The 23,021-nt window shown below is 42.2% G+C and overlaps 6 non-coding genes across 6 annotated transcripts; 5 read left to right on the top strand and 1 right to left on the bottom strand.

Annotated features, from left to right (window-relative positions):
• The first annotated feature begins 320 nt into the window (after positions 1-320).
• Positions 321-393, top strand: trnav-cac (transfer RNA valine (anticodon CAC)). The gene has a single exon. It is a non-coding gene; the product is annotated as a tRNA-Val (tRNA).
• Positions 394-1,095: 702 nt separating this feature from the next.
• Positions 1,096-1,168, top strand: trnav-aac (transfer RNA valine (anticodon AAC)). The gene has a single exon. It is a non-coding gene; the product is annotated as a tRNA-Val (tRNA).
• A 7,895-nt stretch (positions 1,169-9,063) lies between these two features.
• trnav-aac (transfer RNA valine (anticodon AAC)) lies at positions 9,064-9,136 on the top strand. Its single transcript has one exon. It is a non-coding gene; the product is annotated as a tRNA-Val (tRNA).
• A 3,827-nt stretch (positions 9,137-12,963) lies between these two features.
• On the bottom strand, positions 12,964-13,036 carry trnav-aac (transfer RNA valine (anticodon AAC)). Its single transcript has one exon. It is a non-coding gene; the product is annotated as a tRNA-Val (tRNA).
• A 4,783-nt stretch (positions 13,037-17,819) lies between these two features.
• On the top strand, positions 17,820-17,892 carry trnav-cac (transfer RNA valine (anticodon CAC)). Its single transcript has one exon. It is a non-coding gene; the product is annotated as a tRNA-Val (tRNA).
• Positions 17,893-18,922: 1,030 nt separating this feature from the next.
• trnav-cac (transfer RNA valine (anticodon CAC)) lies at positions 18,923-18,995 on the top strand. The gene has a single exon. It is a non-coding gene; the product is annotated as a tRNA-Val (tRNA).
• The last annotated feature ends 4,026 nt before the right edge of the window (positions 18,996-23,021 follow it).

The following is a 23,021-nucleotide window of genomic DNA, read 5'->3' as shown; positions in this document are numbered from 1 at the left end:
AAGTCTGAATTCTGAGATTAAAGTTAAAGTTCTAACTTCAGGATTCTGGCTTTTTTCTCAGAATTCTGGAAAAGAAAAAAGAGGTGCCCACCTTTTTTTCCAGTGGACCTAATCCTCTTCTGTAACGACTTGTATGACTTGAATGACTTTCCGGTTCGAAAATGTCTATATAACATGTCTTTTGGACTGTATTTTCGCAACAGCAGGCCTGTAACTTTATAAAAGTGAGTATTTTTGCTTGTCGCCAAATCATGTGTGACAATATTAGATCGTGACATGTATATATATTATTGTAAAATGACAAAGTCGTATCATAGCGAGTTTCCGTAGTGTAGTGGTTATCACGTTCGCCTCACACGCGAAAGGTCCCCGGTTCGAAACCGGGCGGAAACAGTACTGCTTTTTCTTTATAATAATTCTTCACATTATCAAGAAAACACAAAAATACTAAACAGCCACCTGACAATTTATTAGGTACATATTGCCTTCAGATCTCCCTTGGTTCTTCATGACATCAACAAGTTGCTGGAAACACACCTCGCAGATATTGGGTCCACACTGGTCCTAAATTGTTGCTAGGACAGATCCATGCTTTCCATCTGTGTCACAGCAAATACTGAGACTACACAGTAAGCACAGTTTATATCATATCTTATTGTCTGATTTTCTCCAACATTCAACCATTTATACGATTTGTTCTTAATGATCGCAGTCACACGTGTTTCTGTTGAATCTGAGTCAGTCACTAGGTGGAGACAAATAACTATTAACAAAAAACTCAACGGAGACGGAAGGAGAGTTGCTGTAGAAATATACTGGTTAATGGAAACTGCATTTGGAAGTTTCCGTTGCATAATTTCTGCAGCATCGTGCAGCTTTACGGTGATATGAGTTTTAGCAGTATACAGTAGTGTATTAACTCTGCGAGAAATAAAGTCAATTTGCGCAGTCCGTATGTGCCGACGAGATGAAGAATGAATGCTACAGACAGGGTATGACTATGTAATACACAGGTTTAGTAGATAATACTTTAACTGTGAGCTTTTATTTTTATACTGACCTGTTCCCGGTGACCTCTTGGAGCTTTTACGAGTGGTTTCCGTAGTGTAGTGGTTATCACGTTCGCCTAACACGCGAAAGGTCCCCGGTTCGAAACCGGGCGGAAACATATTTATTTGGTTTCCCTGAGTCACACTTTTCATAAACATTACGTTATTAACTGAAGTAACAAGCCATATTTGACCCACGGTCACCCAGTGGGGATTTACTGAATTCAATTCCCTCATGGAAGCCTTTTAAAATATCCTCGATATTAATATAGCACCCAACGCCTGGCTATGAGAAACTAAACATTAATCTTTAAACACATGCAATACAGCACAATCCAGTATACTCCAAGCACACCCCCAATCTTGCATAAATAGGAAGGGTTGTGTCAAAAAATCATATCTGTTGGGTGTGTAATCAGGCAGCGGAGGCGACGTCTGGGTTCAACATTTTATTTTAGGCTTTACAGCGGAGCTCCATCTTGTTCTCGCTCTCTACTTTCTTCTTCTCCTCTTTCTCTTACCCAGCCTCATTAGCGACACCCCTGGTCTGACAGGGTAACAGCATGTACTAATTTTCTTCCCTTATTATAGAACCTTGTAAACACAACATCTCCCCCTTTTCTCAAATAATACTCTTTCCCTTGTAGCACAACCTGAAACATTCGACAGCCTTTTACTTTTGAGGGAATTAGTAACTTCAGAATAGTATTATATATATATCCTGATAAAAGAACTGTAATGGCAAAGTAAACGTGCCCCGGATCAACCCTGAATCAAAAGGAACAACCATGTGCCCTCTTCTCAGCTTATCAGAAGTCACAGCTGGAATTAAAGATAACTAATGAAACTCAAATGCACTTTCCCTTCACAGTCATTTCTCACATCTGCATATTTCTCCTTTCTTTTTACCTCTGAACTATTTCATAACAAAGTCTTTTGTCCATCTTGGTGGTTGTCTGTCCCTCTGCAGTGTGGGACGTGTAGCAGTCTGTGCTGAGCTGATGTTTTCGGTCTCTGTATCAGCTCTTTGTGTGTGTTTTGAGTTCTCTGGGACAAGTGAGAGACGTGCTGCATTCCATCTTCTCCCATCGCTGAGGATGAAAGAACTCTCACCCGTCTGCTGCTGTACCTCCAGCGGCTTGGTGTATTGTGGCTCTCCTTTTCCCACATGGAATGGCTTTCGTACTCTCACTGACGCACCCACAGTCACTTTAGTAGGTTTAGCACCTCTCTTTCTGTCTGTATAAAGTGCACTTCTTTTCTGTGTCAATGTCACTTTGGATCTGATGTGGTCATATTGTCCAGCATCCTTTGGTGGTGGCAGAATGTTGAGTTTAGTCCGCATGGCTCTTCCTCTGAGGAGCTGGAAAGGGGACTCACCGGTTGTCGCGTGGGGAGTCGCTCGATAACTTTGAAGCAGTTCTGTAACCACAGTTTTCCATGGTCGCTGAGTAGCTTGTGCTGTCTGTATGGAGTCCTTCAGTACTCTATTAAAGCGCTCCACACATCCATTTGCTTGAGGATGATAGACGCTTGTCCTGATGTGTTTTATGCCGCTTTCAGCGAGAAACTCAGCAAAGGCAGCTGAGGTGAACTGCGGACCATTATCAGTTGTAATTTCATAAGGGTTTCCTTCACGGGCGAAAATGGAAGTCAGGAATGCAATCACTGTCGCAGTTGAGGCGTTTGGTGTGAATGCGACTTCAGGCCACTTACTGAAATAGTCAACTAGTGTGATGGCAAACCTGCAGTCATAGGTTCCTTGTTCAAACGGACCAACAATGTCGACAGCAACATGTTGAAACGGACCCTCTGGGAATTTGATGGGTTGTAACGGTGCAGGTGAAACAGCTGCAGTCTTGTCACACGATTGGCAGGTTGTGCATGTGGACAATATTTCGTGGACCAGTTCATCCATGTTTGGCCACCAATATAGATCTCTCAGGCGTTGTTTGGTTCGGACCATGCCTTGATGTCCTTCATGGGCTAGGTGCACTACTTTTCCTCGCAGAGATTTAGGAACAATCAGCCGTGTTCCTCTAAATATCAGCGGTGACTCTGCTGCCAGTTCATGTCGGACCAGGAAGTAGGGTTTGACATCATCTGGTAAGGATTTTCTTACTTTCGGCCAGCCCGAAAGAACGATCTGTCTTAGTTTTGTTAATTCAGGACAGTCTTCACATTCTGCTTTGAAGTCAGCCAGTGGAAGCGCTGTTAGCTGAGGAGAAATTTCAGCAATCTCTGTAATTAAGTCCTGTTCAGAGTCTTCACTTGTGTTTGTGGTATGCAGGGGAACACGGGACATACAGTCAGCTATAACATTTTGGCTTCCTGGACGGTACTCTAAGTCATACTGGAAACACATCAGTCTGGCTGACCAACGTGCTATCCTCATGCCAGCTCTGTTCATCCCCTTAGTACTTAACAGGGTGGTGAGGGCCTGGTGATCAGTTCTCAGAGTAAATCTGCGTCCCCATATGTACGTCCTCCATCTTTCAACGGCCCATACGCAGGCGAGGGCTTCTTTTTCAATTGTTGAATATTTCCTCTCGGCTGGGGACAGGGTGCGGGAGCCAAAAGCAACAGCACGTTCCTCATTGTTTGAGTTGATCTGGGTCAGAACAGCTCCAAGACCATAATCTGACGCATCAGTGGTGATGAACGTTGGCAGATTTGGGTTGAAGATTGCCAGTGCTGGGCTTTTTAGTAGCATTTCCTTCAGTTTGTTGAAGCTTTCATTTGCTGTATCAGTCCATTGAAGTTCAGCCGTCTGGCTTGTCCGAAGTAACTCACGGAGTGGTTCAACCACAGTTGCATAGTTTGCTAGGAATTTGCTGAACCACGAAGTCAAGCCTAAGAAGGAACGAAGAGCAGCCATGTCCTTTGGTGCAGGGGCTTTGGCAATGGCAGTCAGGTGGTCTGGGCTGGGGCTCAGGCCATCCTTGGAAATGACGTGTCCCAAGAACGGAATAGATGTCTGTCCAAATGAACTTTTGTTGAAGTTGATCTGCAGACCGACATCCTTCAGGCGTTGGAGGACAGCCTGTAACCGTTCATCATGCTCTTCTCTGGAATGTCCATACACTATTATGTCATCCAAGTAGTTCTGTACTCCTGTCTGGTCTTTTAGGACTGTTTGCATCATCTTTTGGAAGGCAGAAGGGGCTGAAGCAAGTCCAAATGGAACTCGGGTAAACTGGAAGAGTCCTTCATGGGTTATGAAAGCTGTGAGGCTTCGGCTATCAGGGTGAAGAGGTAGTTGGTGATAAGCTGAACTTAAATCAATCTGGCTAAATTGTGTAGCCCCAGCCAGCTGTGCGAACAAATCCTCCATGTGAGGAAGAGGGTAACAGTCCATGATCACACTCTTGTTAGGTTCACGCAGATCCACACAAAGTCTTAAGTCTCCCTTACTTTTTCTTCCAACCACCAGAGGACTCACCCATTCAGCTGCATCCACTGGTTCGATGATGCCTGCTTGGAGTAGACGTTTCAATTCAGCTGACACCTCCTCACGTATGCTGAGTGGTAGACGCCGCAGTTTTTGGCGAACCGGCTGTACTGTCTTGTTCACTCGAACTTTGTGGATAAACCCTTTAACAGCTCCGAGATGATGGGAAGAAGAGGAATCAATGTTATTCACCATGCATGTTTGTTTACTGGCTGGTGCTCCTCTTGCAGGATCCTCTCCTTTGTTGATGACTTTTCCAGCAATGATATCAATGTTAAGTGCTTTAATTAAGTCCAACCCCAGCAACGGTGATCCATCTTTAACTATGAAGAATGATCCTGGCACTTTTCTGTCATTGTTTGCAACCCTCACTGAAGCCTGTAGGCAGCCAATGACAGGCAAGTCACCTTTTGCATAAGTGACAAGCTTAACTTTCGGTTCAGTCAAAGCGCAGGGTGCAAAATGTTCTTTGTAGATGGCTTCTGGGAGGATAGATACTGAAGCTCCTGTATCCACAATTAACTCCAGAACCTGAGTTTCCCTGTGGTGTTTCAATGTTCATTTTGCATGTAATCTTATCACATGCTGCAGTCATCAGTTTGTGATCATCGACACATAAAACTGTAAACTCAGGAACAACTACTTCCCTGACCACTGCTACAGCTGATTTACAAACTCTGGCGAAGTGCCCTTTTTTGTTGCATTTATCACATTTTACTGTTGCTGCTGGACAGTTTTTATCATTAGCCAGGTGTTTCTCGGATCCACATCTGAAACAATGACGCTGTTGCTCTTTATCACTTGCCTTTTTGTGCCATTCTTTAGATGTAGGTCCCCGAGCTTGAGCCGGTCGCGCTCCTCTTTTTCCCCGAAGACGTGCGTCCTTCACCTCCACAGCTTGTACTGCCGCAGTCTGGGCCGTGGGCGCAGCAGAGAGGAGTGTAGCATTCTTGACCGCAGCCTCCACCTGACATGCAATAGTAACTGCCTTGTCCAATGTAAGGTCCTCCTCCAGCAGCAATTTTTCTTTAACAACACTGAGATTAGCATTAGCAACAAGTTGATCCCGAATCATTTCACCCTCCATTATTCCAAAACCACATGGCACAGCTAATGCTCTGAGGGCGGCAACATACTGGGTCACCGTTTCATCAGCCCGCTGAACTCGCTGTCTGAATGTGTGCCTGCATGCCACTACATTCACTTTAGGGACAAAGTGGTTTTCAAGCGCAGTCATGGCTTCAGCAAACGTTGTACCTTGATTCGGCAGTGTGTAGAACAGTCGTTGTCCCTCTGGTCCCAAGCAATGTAATAAGACGGCTCGTCGTCTCGCCTCCGGCCATGCATCTCCCGTAGCATTTATCACTAGCATGTAGTTCTCAAAGAATTTGCGCCACGTCATAAACGGTATTGGCGGCTCACCCGCATGTTGCAAAAAGGGCGGTGGGCTCGGCACTGAAGCGCTCATCTTCGTCGCCAATTTGTTGGGTGTGTAATCAGGCAGCGGAGGCGACGTCTGGGTTCAACATTTTATTTTAGGCTTTACAGCGGAGCTCCATCTTGTTCTCGCTCTCTACTTTCTTCTTCTCCTCTTTCTCTTACCCAGCCTCATTAGCGACACCCCTGGTCTGACAGGGTAACAGCATGTACTAATTTTCTTCCCTTATTATAGAACCTTGTAAACACAACAATATCCAAAAATCTTAGCCAAATCAGGGGCCCGTTCTTCGTACGTCGCTTACTACATCCAAGATCAAATGACACATCCAAGATCAAATCATCGCGCTAACCGTGAGCTCGCTAATCCGGTTCCCCGAACACACCTGCTGTTGACGATTACTACAGCTGGACGCAGGAATGTGACATCACTGGGTGTCGTAAAAGGGGCTACGCATCGATAGTAGAAACAGTGATCGTCAACCCGCTGATTGGTCGGCGAAAATGTCGAAGGGGCGTGCTCGGTATTTTCCGGCAGCAGAGCAAGAACTCATGAGTGAGGGATTTCAGGAGTTTCAGAGTTTAATTAAAACGCAAGAGAACACTGCAAAGGCTGCAAAAGCAAGGAGAGAGGGCTGGCAGAAAGTTGCTGACAAATCAAACTCGTAGGTAATTTAATAATAATAATAATAATGGATTGGATTTATATAGCGCTTTCCAAGGCACCCAAAGCGCTTTACGATACCACTATTCATTCACTCCCACATTCACACACTGGTGGAGGCAGCTACGGTTGTAGCCAGGCTGCCATATCGCGCCATCGGCCCCTCTGGCCAACACCAGTAGGCGGTAGGGTAGATCTATCATATGACACTATATTGTCCAATATCATATGGCATTATATTATATTATAATATGTTATATTATATCCCCTTTCACATTAGAGCCACAACAGGACCCACAAGAACATGGGAACAAGTAAAAGTGGAATACAGGAGTATTCTACAGAATGGTAATATTTATCTCTTAGATTGCTTTGCGTCTCTTGGCAAGGTAATACTGGCCTGTAATACTCTGTTAGTTTGTTCATAACAGCAACCAAGAAAAGGGCAGAGGAAAAAAAGACAGGTGGTGGTCCTGCACCCCCTCGTCAACAAGTTGGTTAAGTAAATAATACCCTCACGGGAATATCGATATCTCTCTATGAGCACACTGTCGCGCTGAGCTAAAGGATCCTGTCTATCCCGCAATATACGCTGAATTCTGAGGACTCTCCTTATCAATCTTGCACCTTCCGCAATGGGTTGGTCGCGTATACGGACAGGACATGGCTGCGACAGGCTTCCCAAATCCACCTTCGCTTTTATAGCCGTGGTCTCTCATCTTGATTACACGAAGTAATTTACAATTACTACTCTGAAATATGAATTACATCTGTAATAATCACATACATGTAATAGAATGTTAATAGTACATTTCCCTTTTTTAGGAAATGACCTGTATGTATCTGTGTGACATCAATAAAAGGATCAAGTGCTGCATTATCTTTAGTTACATTGATGTTATTTATTTATGGTGAAACAGTGGTAAAATATCGCTGTTGCTTTCGTATAAATGAAGCGGACATACCTGCGTGGCCGCGATCTAATCCTGTTTACATAAAGTAAACCTGCTCCCGAGCAGGTTTACGCTTACGGCTCTGTTGCTATGACAGCAAGTCCCGGATGAGCTTCGGGGAACCGACTGATCCAGGATCACGCGAAATCGTCAACAATCTAATCCGGCTAACCTACTTAGCGAGGTACGAAGAACGGGCCCCTGACATGCAAATCATAAAGAAAGATGCAATCTTGAACAACAATAGCCACTATTGCTGGCTAACAGGGTGTTGTAGAAACTATACTGCTGGTTAAAAATAGGTAAGAGGAGAGGAGGAAGGTATGCTAGGAGATGGTAAGAAAGAAGGAAAGGCAGGAGTGTGAGGTGCGATTAGGGACTCTAAATTTAGGGATACAGTCCCGAACAAAAGTTCAAGACCATTTGAAACCCATGGTTGGATCATAACGAGGTTCGAAGTAGAGCTTCAACATGCAACAAGAAGAAGTGGAAGTGAGACTAAACATTTTTTGAGCATGCAATTTATTGAAAATGACGCTTAAAATGAAACGGGTTGTTTGACAGCTGATCAAAAGTTTAGGATCGCATGCATTTGAAAGGTCAAATCTGTTCAAAAATGTGGATTCATTGTCATTTTCTTTCAGGTAGTCACACTGTCATGACATTCTGATGGCAAGGCAAATAAACCTTTCCTTTTTGAACGTACGTTGTTGAACACCATATAGTCTGAGTGCTTTTTCCTTCAGTAGAGCCTCAAGAGGTGCAGGGGCGTAAAACGGCCGCTGGCTGTGTCCAGATGTTGCAGAGAGCATCACTCATGACTGAGGGCCCTCGCCTGTGTGGTAACGACTGGGTTTTTAAACAGGACAATTCTACAGTACACAAGGAACTTCTTTGAAGTGAATAACATCACTCTTTTGGACCACCCTACGTGTTCCCCTGATCTAAATCCAATTGAGAACCTTTGGGGGTGGATGGCAAGGGACGTTTACAAAACTGGACAACAGTTCCAGACAGTAGATGCCCCATCTTTAACACGAATTGTATTCCCTCTCACGTCATGGGAACGCAGATACTCAGGCTATCACAGCACATCACAGTTCGCAGTCACACGTGTTTCTGCTGAATCTGAGTAAGCCACTAGGTGGAGACAAATAACTATTAACCAAACACTCAACGGAGACCGAAGGAGAGTTGCTGCGGCAATATACTGGATAATGGAACTGCTTTTGGAAGTTTCTGTTGCATAATATTTTCTGCAGCATAGTGCAACTTTACGAGGCTATACAGAGTTTTTATAGTGAGGTGATTATTATGGCCTCCTACTATGATATGCAGTGTATTAACAGAGCGATAACTAAGGCAAATCTGCGCAGTCCGTGTGTGAGACGAGATGAAAAATGGAAAATGAATACAGCAGACAGGGTATGACTATATAACATACAACTGATCAATTTTCTTTAAACGTTATTCATTTTCTCAAAATATCCCTTCACGAGAGCTAAGCTGGTTTCCGTAGTGTAGTGGTTATCACGTTCGCCTAACACGCGAAAGGTCCCCGGTTCGAAACCGGGCGGAAACATATTTATTTGGTTTACTTGAAAGAACTACAGTAAAGTTTCAGTCTTCATAAGTATTCCATGACGTGAAATGGTAAATCTCCTAAGATGTTGTATAGTTATTAGCCCCTAAGATAAGGCTTAGAGTTTTCACAAGATTGTTGGAAACCTAAGGTATCAATCTGGTAACTCTCCTAACAAAAACTTGTCTCAACCCCTCACTGAAGTCAGGCCAGTTTCTTCCACCTCTTATTCTCTTCCTCTTTTCAATTTCCAAAGTCATCCTACAGCTGCCTACATACATTCTCACCCATCTCTTTCACATTGCACCTTCTGCATAAGATATCCTCCTGTGTACACCTTCAATCACTCTTCTGTGTCACCTTGTGTTCCTTCTTCTTCATAAAGGGCATGTTCACCACAGTAATTTCCATCCTTTCTGCAAAATACAACTGGCCCAGCTTGACTTCTCCACTGAAGGAAGAGCGTTCACCCCTTCAGAGATCAAGACCTCAAGACCCTCACGGCCCCCCTCCTGGACCCCTGCAGTTTGCATACAGAGCCAACAAGTCTGTAGATGATGCTATCAACATGACTCTACACTTCATCCTGCAGCATCTGGACTCCCCGGGAACCTACGCCAGGAGCCTGTTTGTGCCTATTTGTTTCAAAACCATGCTTCCAGACCATCTCCAAGACAAGCTTTCCCAGATGAATGTGTCTGATCCCATCTGCCGGTGGATCATTGACTTCCTGACAGACAGGAAGCAGCATGTGAGGCTGAGGAAGAATGTCTCGGACTCCTGGACCATCAGCACTGGCTCCCCCCGGGTCTGTGTTCTTTCTCCTCTGATCTTCTCCCTGTACACCAACTGCTGCACCTCCAACCACCAGTCTGTCATTAAGTTTTCAGATGACACCACTGTTATCGGACTCATCTCGGACGGGGATGAGTCTGTCTACAGGAGGGAGGTTAAACGTCTGGTGTCCTGGTGCAGCCACAACAACCTGGTGCTGAATGCCCAGAAGACAGTGGAGATTACTGTGGACTTTAGGAAGCACACAGCCCCACTCTCCCCCATCATCCTGACTGGCACCCTCATCACCACTGTGGACTCATTCCGCTTCCTGGGTACCACCATCACCCAGTACCTTAAGTGAGAGCCCACCATCACCTCCGTCATAAAGAAGGTCCAGCAGAGGATGTACTTCCTGAGACAGCTGAAGAAATGCAACAAGCCAACACGGACGATGATGCAATTCTACTCTACAATCATCAAGTCCACCGACATCTTCTCCATTACCATGTGGTCGCTGGAGGGACAAACAGAGACTGCAGCGTGTTGTGTGTTCTGCTGAGAAGGTGATTGGCTGCAGAATCCCATTTCTGCAGGACCTGTACACCTCCAGGACACTGGGGCATGCAGCTCGGATCACAGCTGACCCTTCTCACCCTGGACACAGTCTGTTTTACCTGCTCCCTTCAGGCAGGAGGTTTGGTCCATTCGGACCAGAAACTCTTGCCATAAGAACAGTTTCTTCTCCTCTGCTGTTGGACTAATGAACAATAACCATATGACTCTTCCCACCACAAGCACACAACCCTATACTGTGTTCTCTGCATCTGTTCCATTTCTGCACTGATCATTACCTGCGTACATGTATATATCAATCTGCTTAGCACTTTTAATTTTTATTTTTATGAGTTATTTAAGTGTTTGTCTTACAGTATGTTTTGCACTAAGTACCGCAGCAATTTCCTAATGTTGTAAACCTGCCCAACATTTGGCAATAAAACCTTTTCTGATTCTGATTCTGAGCGATTCAAAAGTAATAAATCAAAAAGCTGAAAATTGCATTTCTGGTTGACAGAAAAAAAATGTTTTCCTTTTTTTCTGTGATGCAAAACTCCATTCTGCTTTTTAAAAATGTATTTTTATTGGGAGATCTGTCTTCCTCTCCCTCTCTAGATCTCTCTATTCAAGAACAGAAGCCACAAGAAGATTAAATGGAGCATAAATAGAGTAGTGGTTTTCATGCTTGCCTGACATGTTAAAGGTCAAAGTTGAAACACACTTTTCCTTTTCTTCATGCTGGGATTAAACGGTGCGGGTTTCCCAGAGCTCAAGCAACATGTTCAAACTTGATCATGCACACAATATACCAACACCCACAGATGTAATGCCTGAGTAGACTTGTAGTCAAGACCGCCTAATCCGAGACCAAGACCAAGACCAAGTTGAGGCGAGACCAAGACCGAGACCAAGACCGGGACAAAAAAGACTAACTTTTGTGTGCTTTTGAGGGCTGACATGATGGTACTGACTGGCCCCAAAGTCATCTGACAAAACAGCGATCACCTCCAACAACTGTCTAAAGAATGGGAAATATGTAACTGGTTTCAGTTATACTTTATATATAGATAAAATTGCAACATCAAACTGAAGATTATAATCCACAATGTGGAGGGATTTGAGCATGGCTGAGCCACTGTGTGTCGCTGCGTGACAGCTGAGCAGCGCAAGGAAATTAAGTGAGGAGCCGGCTCTCGCTCAATGGGAGTCGACTATTCTGATTCACTACAAAGCACTCTCTAAGCACGGCTCTTAGAGCTAAAGCTTTTGCGCATGATGCATTATCGAACGTTACGCTGTGTGTCATGGATACTGTTGACTCCAAATCTCCTGACCACTATGTTGATCTGAGACAGCAAGACCGAGACAGCGAGACCAAGACAAGACCGAGACCAAAGTCCGTCGAGACCAAGACGAGACCAAGACCACGTAAAAGTGGTCTCGAGACGGGTCTCGAGACCAAGACGGGTCTCGAGACATCCAACTCTATGCCTGAGTAACGTAATACATCAAGATTCTTTATTACAGGATGGTTTCTATTTACACTCCGGACACTTTTTTTTATCTGCACCCTGCTACCTGAACCTCCTCTTGCATTCAGAACTGCATTAATTAACCAGACTTGTAAGGCGAACATGATACCACACTACAGACACTGGTGGAGTGTCAGTCTGGGGTCAGTTTCTGCCACAGACATGGGTTATAGTTAGACTGGTTTTGATGTTGTAATGTTTTTGTAGCAGTCCTTTAAGCACAGTTTGAAGATAAAAGACATTTTATGAAAATTTGGCCTTATTTGACCTTGAAAGAGGGGTCAGAGGTAAAATGTGACATGATATTAAAAATCTTTATGGGGTACTTTCTATAAGTGTTTACATACAGAATAATGAGACACAATACCAAAAACATAACCTTTTTGGCAAAGAAGGCAAAACCAAAAGAAAACATGATTTGAGGAATTTTTTGTTTGTTTTATTTGTTTGGGTTTTTTGTTGCTGTTTTTTTTTTCCAAGCATCTGCCAAATACCTAAATAATGATATCAGATATTGACATGAGGCTTAGCTGTCCCACTCCCATCTCCCCATACTCACACTCCAGACACTGAACCAGTCCCACTGATATCTGAAGAAGCAGGTGAGTTTATTTATGTCAAAAAATGTGTCTAATTGCAGGAGGATGCTTGGGAATTTAATATGTTTTTCTACACACTATTTATTTTGTAGTACTAATACCCATTGTCACTAAAACTTAGATAAAGAGAGAATTTTTGGAGAAGTATGTATTGCTGTCTATCACTGTTGTACACTGTATCAGACTTGCAGGTGATGAGAGTAAAATCAGATTAAAACCTAAACAGAATAAAAAAAAAACAATGGTTTTTGTAAATCTCAACACTGAAACAAAGTTTACAATATTTATACACTGCATTCTCACTGTACATGTGAAGCCATGTTTGAAGAAGAAGAAAGAAAAAAAAAAAAGAAAAAAAAAAACATGTTTCCGCCCGGTTTCGAACCGGGGACCTTTCGCGTGTTAGGCGAACGTGATAACCACTACACTACGGAAACTACGCATGCGCCACTAAAGGGTCAATCGGAATACAAATGCAGCACATGTAAAGAAACAAGCGAATATGATGCATGTTTTAATTGTACAATATTATATTATATTAATGATATGCAAAATTGTCATATGTTCTAAAATAAATATGATTTATGACAGCATCCGAAGAAGAAAATGATTAGATAACATTAAAAATGTCATGTGTTCTAAAATATAAGAATAGAAGTCGCAAAAATGTTCTCCCAACAATGACAGATAATATTTTATTGAAAATGAGTCAAAAGAATCTAGTCTTGGCTGTTTGTTTGTATAACTTACATTATTTTCCCATGATACTTAATAGTGTATTAGTAGAGGATTTTTTTTCTGCCTGTCCCGTTTGGCTCTTTTGCCATCAGAATTGTTCTCTAAAGGCAAAGAAAGATGCCCAACGGATTTACTTTACCAAACTGACCATCCCAGCCTTGCCGTAATGGTCCATTTGATTCACCTTTTATTGTTTATTTTATTTTCACTTACTGAATACGGGACAGACTTGACTGGGGGAAAGAAGGGGAGAAAGAAAGAGGGAAAGAGAAACAGCTGAGAAGAGGGACGGGGGAGAAGGGCAAAAGACAAAAACCAACAGAACGGGCAGAGAAAAAAAATGCATATATCAATCACCTGGGTCACCTGCTGAGAAAGAATAAAGAAAACAAGCAGAAGAGAACAAGAGTAATAGAATAAACAACATCACAATGATATATGGGAATATGACAGTAAATACTAAATATTAAACATTATTGTGCAGCACATAAGATCAACAGAACAGTGTGCTTTGAGGTAGGAGCCAAAAAGGGTGTAGTTTGTGGGTGTGATCACCCGTGTGTACACCTGTGAGCATGGACGCGCTTGTTTTTTGTTTTTTAAAAGGTTCCTTCATGTAATAATCTGCTAGAGGGTGTGGGGGGGCCACAGCCCCGTCCTTCAGGGCATGAAGCAGGTATGGAGGAGATCAAAACTCCAGACATCCAGAGGCCCCCAGAACACAAGAGACCAAGGAAGACCAACAGAGGGGCAGCCGCGCCACTATCCCAGAAAGAGCTGAGGAGAGTCCCAGATGAGGGCTCACCCAGCAGCCGCGGAGCAGAAGCCAGGGGGAGTTGCAGTGACGCGCCCGTGAGCTCCGCCGGCAGCCAGCCGCGCCTGAGTGACCGAGCCCCAGGCCGAGAGGCCGGGGGCACCCCACCTCCGAAGTGGCCCGAGCGAGCCCCAGGCTCCAGGCCCCGATAAGCGGCCGCCAAGGAGTGAGCCGGTGTGTACCTGGACGCCCACCCCCGGACACAAAGAGCCACCAACGCACCGATGTCCGAGGGGGACCGCCACTGGCAGGGGAAGTGGTGGTAGGGGGAGATAGGCCTCCATACCTTGGAGGGCCTGAGATGTTCCCAGAGCGGTGGCGCCTGACACCCAACCTGACATATAGACACAGACATACAGGCACACACAGATACAAACATCCATTCCCACCCTCATGCTCTCATATGCACTTACTCCACACTCAACCAACGTGGAGACAGACATAAAGAGACGTTGTACACACGATCACACTCCCCAAGCGTACTCTACAAACCGGGTCTAGGTGCCCTTGCCCCTGGAGGGGGGAACTGCACCCAGACCCAGGTGGTGTTACCCTTTTCCCTACGGTGGGGGGAGGCAGACCGCCCCGACTCTGCAGCAGGAGGAAGGCACCTTTTCACAGCTCTTCAGCCAATCACCTGGCAGAGAGCAACAAACTGCCAGGTGACACTTGTTACATATAGAATAACAATAGAAGACAATGCTGAAAACTAGTGATGGCCAAATGAAGCTTTCTGAAGCACTGAAGCTTGTATTGAAAAACGGTTCATTACTCGAAGCTTTTCAACACAGTCCTGTTTGGTGACATCTGGTGGCCAAAAATACAAAGAGCAGCTTGAATCCACAAAATAAAACCAACTGCTTCATTACGATTGCCTACTCTACAGAGTGGAGTTTTGTCTGATATTGGGCCGCTGTTGTGTTGCTTTGAACGTGCATTTTTTGGTGGTTAAAAAAATGTGTTTTATTTGTTTAATAAATAGTTTTGACCAGTAAACTCTCAAGGTTCAAGGTTCAAGGTTCTTTATTTGTCACATGCATAGTTATACAAGTATAACACACAATGAAATGTAGCCTGACACGCTCCTCGACATGTGCAATATATATATATATATATATACATATATATATATATATATATATATACATATATATATATATATATATATATACATATATATATATACATATATATATATATATATATATATACATATATATATATATATATATATATACATATATATATATATATATATATATACATATATATATATATATATATATATACATATATATATATATACATATATATATATATACATATATATATATATACATATATATATATATACATATATATATATATACATATATATATACATATATATACATATACATATATATACATATACATATATATACATATACATATATACATATACATATATATATATACATATATATACATATATATACATATACATATATATACATATACATATATATACATATACATATATATACATATACATATATATACATATACATATATATACATATACATATATATACATATACATATATATACATATATATATATATACATATACATATATATACATATACATATATATATATATATATATATATATATATATATATATATATATATATATATATATATATATATATATATATATATATATATATATATATATATATATATATATATATATTCACCCAATATACATTGGGTGAATGTGCAGCAGTAGCAGCAAGCAGGTGAATTCTGTACATTAATATGAATAGACATCTGACTATTTTACAAGATAGACAATATAAACATATTTAAAATTAAAGGAATTGAAATGTACATTGTGCCTTGGTTTAGTGTCTGGAAGAGTCCTGACTCAGTCAATTATAGATGATGTGAGAGGGCGGGTGTGTGTGTTTAGGGCACGGATGGCTTGGGGATAGAAGCTCCTCTTGAGTCTCTCTGTCCTTTCCCGGAAGATGCGGAACCTTCTACCAGATTGCAGAAGTTGGAACAGTTTGTTGCCAGGATGGGACGGGTCCTTCAGTATCTGCGCTGCTCTAGTCCGGCATCTCCTGGTGTAGGTGTCCTGAAGCGGGTAGGTGTCCTTGTTTAAACATGCACCATGGTGTGGTCTTCCTTTGCTTGTGACTTCTTGACGTTAGTAAATACAATAATTGAAAAATACCACGTTACATATTGTAGCATGCAGAGGAAACTTTATAAAGAAGCTCACAGAGAGAGATTGTTATTCAACCCCAAGCTGGTAGGGGGAGCTCTTTATTACAACACACACTGATGCTACACTGTGCTTCGAGGGTCATCAACAGCATAACAGAACTCACCCATGGTTTCATTCATTCTATAAAACAACAACTGTAAGTGCCTTTGAACCACAGTACAAACACAACATTCAGGATAACAGTTAAAAGTAGTGTAACCATAAACAACAAAACAAGAACATCCAAACAGCAGCACACGTCCCAAGGCATGATGGGAGAGAACTAGCCGCTCCCCCAACACGCCACAATATAATATATACATATAATAATGTACAACACATTATGGAGTATGCTTCTGCCCTGAGGTCCTGCCTCCATGCACTTATGCAATTAATCGCTAGACAGGTGTATTTATAAATAATATTATATTAGGGAAATTTTCCCAGACATATTTTTGACCTGTGGGTAGAATTGATTGTGAAATGGAAAGGAAAAATGCTTATGAAATTGCAAATTAAAAACATGATGCATTTAAGGTAACCCTTTTTCATTTTTATTTAAAAAGAGAATTTGTTCTAATGTGCGATGACCGAACCTGTTCCTTTTGGTGGAGATCATTTATCCTGCCTTAAGGAAAATCCCTTCACATGGCCCAGAGGAGGCTGGAGTGCAGAGAAACTGGTAGAGATGCAGTTTTACAGTCTACCTGGGCCCCACAAACTATCAGCTAAAGAGAATAAATAAATTCAATTGCTGCACATTTGGCAGACTAACATTTTCAGATTAATTAAACAATAAAATATATATTTTTACAACATTACATGTAAAGAGTCAAGTGGAAGTTTTTCTAAAGTTATTTAATGATATTTATATTATGGAGGCAGATTTTTGACATTTTATCTTTTTCCCATTTTCAGATATAATAAACACGCACAAAACAAAAGTAAACGGCCAGAACACAAAGCTGTAAAACCCACCCGATTGACAAAAATCAACTCAAAATTCTCCCACACAACAGAACCTCCTCTATTCCTCGCTGGCTCCAAATCTCTCAGTGGAATGATCAGTGGTTCGCTATCTGTCACCATCAAAACACTCCACAAATCCCGTGAATGATTCGCTTCCTTATAAACCATTGAATCAGATACCGAAGCAGTTAGGTTCTAAATGAAGCTTCGGACGTCACCGATCACGTGACTCTGGCCAAACGAATCAAGCTTCGATACAGTGCTTCTGAAGCAGTGTGTTGATTTTTTTGACACACGCACCGGAGCTTCAGCTTCAAGCGGGCCATCACTACTGAAAACTACTTTCGCTCATTCGTCCTTGTCGTTGTAGGATGTCTTTGAGTTCAGTGATCTAGCTATAGTTCAGTTTTTGGAGAAAGGACCCTTTGACATCTCTCGAGTAGTTTCCGTAGTGTAGTGGTTATCACGTTCGCCTCACACGCGAAAGGTCCCTGGTTCGAAACCGGGCGGAAACATATTTATTTGGTTTCCCTGAGTCACACTTTTCATAAACATTACGTTATTAACTGAAGTAACAAGCCATATTTGACCCACGGTCACCCAGTGGGGATTTACTGAATTCAATTCCCTAAAATACCCCAAAATTTCATTCTGTTCATCTGGACGTAGCGTATCATTTGTAGACACGTTTCCTCACTCATCCAAGTGACTTCTTCATTCTTATCTTTCCCCGATCTTATAAACAGTACTTTTGCATAATGACTGACCACTGATCAATGGTCATGAGAATTTGCATATTAATGATCAAGGCACTGACCTCCCAGCCCATTGTTCCTTCAGTGGTGCTAGTTTCACTCATTATGCAAATATACTGTTTATAAGATTTTGGAAACCTGCTGAGACTGAAGAAATAACGTTGATGAGTGACGAAACGTATCTCCCACTGAAAACGCTACGTCCAGATGAACAGAATCAACTTTTGGGGATTTACTTACCTGGACCACTGAGCATGCATCAAGATGTGACGTGCAAGTACTATGAGTTACGTAATCACAATCAAAATATGTACTGTATATGTGTTATATACTACATATGTAACAGTCACTCCACAGAAAAAACAGTTTCTGCTGAATTTTCGTCAGCAGAAACTGGACACAATAATAATGAACATCTTAATGAACGTCTTCAAGCAACTTAAAGAAGTCCAGACGCTTTTCTTTGCAAGCTCCTTTGACTACGATGACCTGGATGACTGAGAACCTTCACAGACAAATAATGAACATCAGCTGAACCTGCAAACACATGAATGCAGCGATATTATTTTATTTAAATTATGCCAATTTCAGTGTAATGTGTTTGTGTTCAGAGGGGATTCAGTCAAACTTAACTGCAGCTTACCGTGCCAGTTTATCAGACGGTCTGTGCCACTCAAACTGTGTGCGTTGTTTCTTCAGAGATGCACTTCATAACTGTAAAATATCGCACACAGCGACTCTGGCACTTCTGAGTCTTCTAATGGTCAGGGATGAAAGTCATCACGACATGGTTTCCGTAGTGTAGTGGTTATCACGTTCGCCTCACACGCGAAAGGTCCCCGGTTCGAAACCGGGCGGAAACAGTTTTGGTCCGGGGTGAAAGAAATGTCTTGTCGATGGGCATGTGCAAAGGTCACTCAGGTTAATTACGGTAAAAGGAGCAACTTAACAAGGAAGATTTACTCAGAAGAAAAGCTGACCACAGAAACTGGGATCCACAGTTAAAGCCGGATAGAGATTGATTACACAAAAAAAATGTTCATTTTCATCGCTGACACTATTACCTAATCAAATCACTTAACGCCAACGGCCCCTCCCCTACCTTCGCTCTGCTCTCATGCAGCTTGTTGAAGAAGTTTAGAGCCATGACAGAAAAAAAAACTGAAAATAAATGCAGAATAAATGTGTGAATTTAACCGAAATGTTAGCTGCTAGGGATGCAGTGGCTCCATGGAGAAGTGCAGGAGGATGGACAGCAGTCCCAAGAAGACAGTGAGGACAAGACAGCGCGAGGTCACCTTAACAAGGTAAGAAAATAGATGGATTCAAGTACAATGAGTGAGTCACCATTAACAGCGTTAATTGTAGCTTTTAATTGTCACGTGCTGCACTGCTGCAGTGCATAAGCAGTGTTGGTCAAGTTACTTGAAAAAAGTAATCAGTAACTAATTACTGATTACGTCCCCAAAAAAGTAATCCCGTTACTTTACTGATTACTTATTTTCAAAAGTAATTAATTACTTAGCAGGGCTCTAGAGTGCGACCAATTTGGTCGCAAATGCGACCAAATTTTTCAGTGGTGCGACTAAAAAAAAAAATTTGGTTGCACCTGTGCGACCAAATGTTCGGGTAGCAAAAAAAATAAAATAAAATAAAATAAATAAATAAAAAATCTGTAACCTTCCCTGTGGTCAACAGACACACATTTTGCCCCTATCGTGGACTAAACCAATCAGAGATAGTAAGGGGCGGGACCAGTGGCGTGTCTAGAAAATTTTTGTTGGGGGGGCCAGGTAGGGGCACAGATTTGGAGAAGGGTGGCAGATTTAATTGGCAGATAATGTTTTAAAAAAAAATTCTACCAACCCTTAACCATAATTCAATAATCCTATAAACCTAATAACCAAATGCACTTTTAACTCTTATTAGAATGAGATTTTAACCACTACGGTGCAAAGTTTTTAGATACTGCGTTGATAAAGTACAAGAGATACAATCAGTGCTTTGTCAGTGTTTACTCAGCAGTCAAGGACAACAATATTTGCATAGTATTTTTACTGACATATAGTGCACATATGTTTTGGGCAAAAACATTTTTGAAAATTAAAATACGAACATTTGTAACAAACAATTGACAAATTAGCCAATGCAAAACTTTATCTGCCTGTTAAAAAAAGAAGATAATCTTCTCACAAACTGGTGTTTGATTTTGAAACAGGAAAAAAGTGGAGAAACAAATGAAAAGACTAACATTTGAATGAAACCTGAAAGCAAGTAAATACTTTCTATGCTGCCTTATCGTAAACTTTGGTAATATTGATAAAGAACAACACTGGCTGATGATAAAATACAGTCAGCTGGCATGGTGACACTGCCAGTATTAACCTGCAGGGCTGGACTGGGACAAAAAAATTGGGCATTTTTACTACAGACCGACCCACCAGGTAGTAAAGCCATAAAGACTTTGACTGAAAACAAACCCTGTTGTGACAGTGATGTACAGTCTTGTTGGTATATGTATGATTTCTATACATTTTACGTCAGATAAAAACTTTGGTTGTAAGATTTAGATAATTATTTAATAAAAACTAGGTATTTTAAATGAGAATAAGAAAGAAAAGTATTTCTTTGTGCCCACCTTTCCCTGTTAATGCCCTACCTGGCCCCCTGGCAAAACTTTGCTAGACCCGCCCCTGCACAGTTACCAGCTGTCAGCTACATAAAAAAGGATCCTGGTGTTATTTATCTCTCAGAAACAGTTCATAACTTCCCTTCAACTCATTCATGTCACCTAAAAGGTAAACCTGTTTCTCCATCACCTGTTCAGCTCTGATGGTTCAGTAAGGACATCTCCTGGTTTCATCTTCATGTTTCCCTCTCACCACATATCTAAACAGACATCATGACCAGCAGCTTTACAGCTGTGGCTCCAGCAAACATCAGCTGATACTAGAAATTAATATTAAATACATTCTAACAACAGCTGATCAAGCTTAAACGTGCTGCTGTTGTTTAGCGCAACATCTGCTGGTTTCCTCTTTCTGGCGCAAAGTGGGCGATAAACAAGAGAGAAAAGCAGATCAGCTGATCATTGATCAGTTTCATGATTGAAGTAGCAACAGGAGAGGGAGGGGGAGAGAATGAGAGAAGAGGCAGCTGTGCAGCGTAAAGACAGAATAAATCCAGCTTTGTGTCTTTTTTCCATTCTAGCTAAAGTCCGGGACAAACTGCGTCTCTTCTCAGCTCAATACGAAACGTGTAATATTTTCTCTGAATGAGGGACCATTCCATTTTTTTAAGGAGCCGTTGGCAACTCTACTAACCTTATGAATAAAATAAAGTTCACTATCAGTAACATCATAGCACCCACCCAGCTGTATAAAAACTCCGTCAAACTGGCTAGAACGCAGTATGAGTTATTGCAACTGACAGTAAAAAGTCAGCAACATGAAAATAAACTCCACCTAAACTTGGTTTATATCTGACCCAGATAGACTGCAGGTCATAACTTCTTACCTGAAGTTCAGTTCACCTGACACTCGGACTGGTGGCTGCTTCGGGTCTCTCCTCCTGCCTCCCCTTCCCTCATCCACCTGTTGCCTCTGTGGAAGCCCCGTCATAGCCACCACCAAACAACGGAGTTATTTCTACACATCGACCTGCATCTGGCCAATCCACCACCTCTCATTGTTCATGCCATTACAAAAAAAATAAAAAATAAGTCACTGGGGATATGCCCGGTATGCCCGATGGCCAGTCCAGCTATGTTAACCTGCAGCTCCATACAGCAATGTTACGACTTAGATTATATCTTATAACGCATAACTCTTATGTTAGCTGCCCTCAGTAGCAAACTGTCTGAAATATTCCACAGCTGCAATAATTCTTTAAGTGTTATTTTTTTCCTTGGTATTCTAATTTCACCGAAGTTTACTAAACTCAACAAACTTAATATTACTTACCGGGACATTTATTCTGTCCTCATTTTCTTTCACCGAAAAATTGTTTCCTGCAGTGCCATCTTTCGCGCTTGGCTCTCCTACCTTTGCTAACGTGATGCACATAGCGCAGAAGCGATGCTGCATTCACTTACACTCGGATATCTGAGCGTCACCGTGAAAACATAATCGGACATTTGATATTTGATTGAATTTTATTGTTTTGCCTTTGGGGTGGCACCTGGGGTGGCCAGTCTGGTTTGGGGGGTGGCCTGTGCCCCCCCAGGCCACCCCGCTGGACACGCCATTGGGCGGGACCTCTCTGATTGGCCGTGGTCCAGTTGAAAGTGCAGGTGGAAGTGGGCGGTGAGTAGCTTGAATAAAGCCATATCAACTCATTAGATCCTGACTCGACTTTTAAATATAACTGTGTTTTGCCAGAAACGCCAGATTCTCAGATTAAAGCTCACAAAACCATTTCAACAACAACCTAACAGCAGATGAGAGCAGGTACACGGACTCCACACAAAGACGTAAACACAGAACGGACCCGAGGCATCAGAATCAACTTTGTCTTTCTCGGCTTTCTCACCCGACGGCCCGCAGACGGACACGCTGTCGGAGCTCAGTGATCCTGATGCGTCCGGTCCGCGCTGTGATTACGTCTTTTTGCGCTGATTCTGAGCTGCAGGTTTTGTCTCTCCAGCCAAAATTCACCGAGCCAGCAGCAAAAGAAGCAGCAAACTGCGCTTCACATTTGATCAATGTCGTCATGAATTTTGCTGTTTTGCTTCCACGACTATTAAAATCACACTCCATGCACAGCTAGCTCTCTCTCTCTCTCTCTGTACTTCAAGAACAGTTTCCCGTCTCCAATCTCTGTTTTCTGTATTATTCATTCGCTTATTACCCACCAGTCTACTGTTGTTTACAGCGCTGTGGCTGCTGTCT

The sequence above is a fragment of the Aulonocara sp. 'chitande type north' Nkhata Bay genome, linkage group LG10, assembly GCF_057382095.1.
Source record: "Aulonocara sp. 'chitande type north' Nkhata Bay isolate Kocher_YH1m ecotype deep benthic linkage group LG10, A_spYH_male_GT1.1, whole genome shotgun sequence".
Taxonomy (NCBI): domain Eukaryota; kingdom Metazoa; phylum Chordata; class Actinopteri; order Cichliformes; family Cichlidae; genus Aulonocara; species Aulonocara sp. 'chitande type north' Nkhata Bay.
This window is presented reverse-complemented; position numbering and strand designations above follow the sequence as displayed.